This window comes from Heterocephalus glaber, unplaced genomic scaffold (genome assembly GCF_053883595.1).
Source record: "Heterocephalus glaber isolate CG9 unplaced genomic scaffold, H.glaber_assembly_v1.0 deba00001002, whole genome shotgun sequence".
Classification (NCBI taxonomy): domain Eukaryota; kingdom Metazoa; phylum Chordata; class Mammalia; order Rodentia; family Bathyergidae; genus Heterocephalus; species Heterocephalus glaber.
Window position 1 is genome coordinate 10,964 of NW_028258178.1, and position 3,772 is coordinate 14,735.

Below are 3,772 nucleotides of genomic sequence, written 5' to 3' on the forward strand. Positions count from 1 at the left end.
GGGCTCAAGTTGCCACCCCTACGGAGAAGTTGAGAGACCCATAGGAACCCTGCCCACCCAGCACACCCATCCCATCTTGTCCTGCTGCTAATGACTGATTTTGCCTGTATTGGCCTCACTTCTCGGCACCGAGGGCAGGGCTCCATGTCCTTGCTGGCCTGAGTTTAAACTTCTCATGGGAACTATGTCTAGTCCACACCCTCTTCAGAACAGTCTCTTTTTTTTTTTGTTAAATTCTTTTATTGGTACATTGTAGGTATACAACACAATTACATTTCTCATTGGGAATTGTACCTTTACATAATGCATCTTGGTTCTTATTTTTTCCCCATTCCTAGCCCTCCCTTCACCCCCTCCACCCTTCCCTATTTACAAAGACCTTATTTCCATTTTTTCCATTTCTCAGCATTTTTCCTTTCCCTCCCACTACCCCTACCACTTTGGACCTTTTCTTCTTATTTTGCATTATCAATTATTCATTCTAATCATTGGTACATTTTAGGTATACAATATAATGACATTCATCATTGGAAATTTGCACCTTTGCATAATCTTTCTTGGTTCTTATTTTTCACCCTTGCCCAGCCCTCCCTTCAACCCCTCAATCCTTCCCTATTTACAAAGATTTTGTTCCTAGTTTTCCATTTTCTCATATTAATCCCATTCCCTTCTATCCTTTCCCTATCCCTCCCACTTCCTTCCCCTTTGCCCCTTTTCTTCCTATTTCACATTACCTATTATACATTTTAGTCCTTATTTACACTTTCAGTTTCTCACACCAGAGAAACTATTCGGTGTTTATACATGTGTGTCCTATTTATTTCACTTAAGAGTATCGCCTCAATGGGCATCCAATTAGTCATAAATGTCTCTAATTTCTCATTTTTTATGGCTGAGTAGTACTCCATTTTATTAAAAAAAAACACATTTTCTTTTTTTTTCTCCAGTTTTTCTTTTAAATTTTTTTCCTCACTCAGAGGAACCACACACAGTGGCCGTTGACGCTGGTACCTTGGTAGGGGCCTTTTCCTATGAGGCCTGGCCAGAGCTGCCCAAGGTTTCTCCTCAATGAGAATCAATGCTGTCATGCTCTATGGATGGAAAAAAAAGCAAGAAAACAAAAGCACCTGGTACAGGTTTCATGAGATCCATTTGGATTCGCTATGTTCCAAACTCGCTGCTGAATGCCACTTGTCTACTTCATGTGTTGAACAGTCTGTGGCCTTGGAATATGTTTCCATTTGAAGAACTGTTATTGGATGCCCCAGAGGTTGATCCAATAGCAGCTCCAGCAGGGCTACTTGTGGAGACCGACTTTTGAATGTGAGGAAGCAAGTAGGGGTCACAGGCCAACTGCTGGACATCAATGCAGTCCTCCTTTCGGTAGGCCAAGCATCGCTGGATAAACGCCTTTGCTTCAGGTGTTACAACTGGCTTTGGTGGGAACTGCACTTTAGTAGCTTTAAGAATAGTATTCTCTTGTAGAATGTCCTGCTGGGACTGGTTGTGACCAAAAAGCTTTCTTCCATAAAGACACTGGTAGAACTTTACACCCACTGACCAGACATTCACTTTATTTGAGATCTTTGGTGGTTCTTGCTCAACCACAAAACACTCTGGTGGTAAGTACCAATAAGTACCAGCACCTTGTGATGTTAGCTCCATGCCATCCACTGAATTGTAGCTATCATCATCCATGGTCTTGGAAAGACCAAAATCTGTAATTTTTATTTCTCCACATGCTGTACCATTTACTAAAAGAATATTACCTGGTTTGAGGTCATAGTGTATGATGGGAGGTTTTATTTCATTTAAGTACTTTAAAGCATTCACAATCTGCATGATAATGGATCGGGCTTCTTTTTTCGACATTAACTTGTGCTGTTCAGGTAGAAGTCCAGATCATTTCCCTCGCAGTACTCTAATACTGTACAAAACAAGTTAGCGTCCAGTGAAAAGTAATCATACAGCTTAACTATTCTGGGATGATCTAATTCTTTGTGAATATGGTATTCCCTACATGCATGCTTGTGGTAATTCTCCTTCTTCTCATCTCTCCAGTTTTTGTTTAACTGGTGAATTTTCACAGCTGCATATCTTTGCTCTGTTAGATCAAATGCCTTGTAAACTTCACTGAAACCTCCTCTACCCAAAAGATGTAACAAGTATCTGTCATTGAGGGTTGGATGATCTTTAAATTGTGAATTATCTTCATTATGTATCCTTTTTAGTTCCCTGATATGTAAATTTCTGACCCTTTCTAGCCTTTCCGGCTCAGCCTGGATCTCTGCTTCCTCCTTTTTCAGATGTCCTAATCTGAGTTTGAAAATTTCTTCTTGTTCATGGTATTCTGCTAATGTTAACGTTTCATTTTCAGCTCCATTGGTCTTGCTTTTCCGCTGTTTCTGCTCATTGGTTGCTGGAGGGGCCTGACCCATGGCAGGAGGTTTCCGCTTGGCTAACATTTTCCGTTGTCTTTCTATCTCTTCCCTCTGCGAATTTATCCTTTCTTGTTGTTTGATAAGATTCTGGAAAGCATAACCATCTGTCCATTGCTCAGTAAAGGAGGCTCCATGTCGACCCCAATCTCAATTGGTCCTGCATACTCTTATCTCTACATGCCATCTTCTCTTGTTTTGACTTTTCTATAAGGAGTTTCTTGCTCATTGTGACACACCTATTTAATCATTCTTTGTATTTCTCTAGCATCTTTTGCTGTTCATCAATTTGCTGTTTTAAGTCACAGTTGGCTCTTAATAAATCAACTATTCTTCCTTCCTTCTTTTCTAAGTCAGAATTCTTACTATTTTCTAGTGCAGATATTTTTTCTCTTGTGAGGTCAGACTGGGTCTGTCTGTGCTGGATGGAGATCTGCTTTTGGGAGCTGCGGGAATGCTCTGTATTGCCAGATCCCGTAGAAGAGGGACTGTTTTGTTGAGCTGATACAAAAGTGAAGCAGAGGCCAGCTCCTCTTTGTGCTAACTGCTCTGTGTCAAGTCGAGGTTTTGCGAGCATCACTGACATGAGGGTTGGTAGAGCAGATTGCTCCTCCGACGCCTCCTTCACAGCACTGCCATCTAAACCATAGAGGGGTTGCTCTACTCGCTGCGGTAAGGGATTGGATAAGGAATGTTGCGGTGAGGATCGTGCAACTGGTGGAACATTTCTGACAGGGCTGGTTCCTGGCCCGCTTCCCCCAGCAAACTCAAAGTAATCACTAATTTTATGTCCCCTAGGAGTGCCTTTCCCTTGGCTAGTTTCATATGGTTCAGCTTTTCTTTTCTGATTTCGCTGGTCATTCTGCTTTTTCTCAGGAGCCTCCACTTCTTTATCACTCAAGGATCCCACGCTGCACAAACTCTGGTTGGAAGACTCACTATTGAGCGGCCCCTCACTAACTCCAACTCCAGTAAACCTGGCCTCTAATAATTCCTGCCGACGCGGGTCCAGGCTATGCAATTCTTCCATCATTTCTACTGCCGCCACTGCTCCCCGCTCCTCCCGCGAGGGGCCCCGACCCGGCCAGGAGCGGGCAGCTCCGCTCTCCCCCTCGGCAGGCCCGGGGCGGAGCCTGGGCCTCTCTTGAGCTCCGCAACCCCCTGCCAGGGCAGCCTTCGCCCGCGCCTGGCTCCACGAGAGGGAGGGCGGTGCGCGGAGGCCCCTGATTCCCCGACCAGCTTACAGAGCCAGGCACCTGACACGGGCCCGGGCGCGGGACCTGCCTCCTGGCGCCGAACAAAGGCCAAGGGAGGCTCTGGAGGGCCCAGGCCGG

The 3,772-nt window shown here is 44.7% G+C and overlaps 1 pseudogene; it reads right to left on the reverse strand.

The window, feature by feature from the left end:
- Positions 1-1,200: 1,200 nt before the first annotated feature.
- LOC101716070 (serine/threonine-protein kinase tousled-like 2 pseudogene) lies at positions 1,201-3,483 on the reverse strand (annotated as a pseudogene).
- Positions 3,484-3,772: the final 289 nt, after the last annotated feature.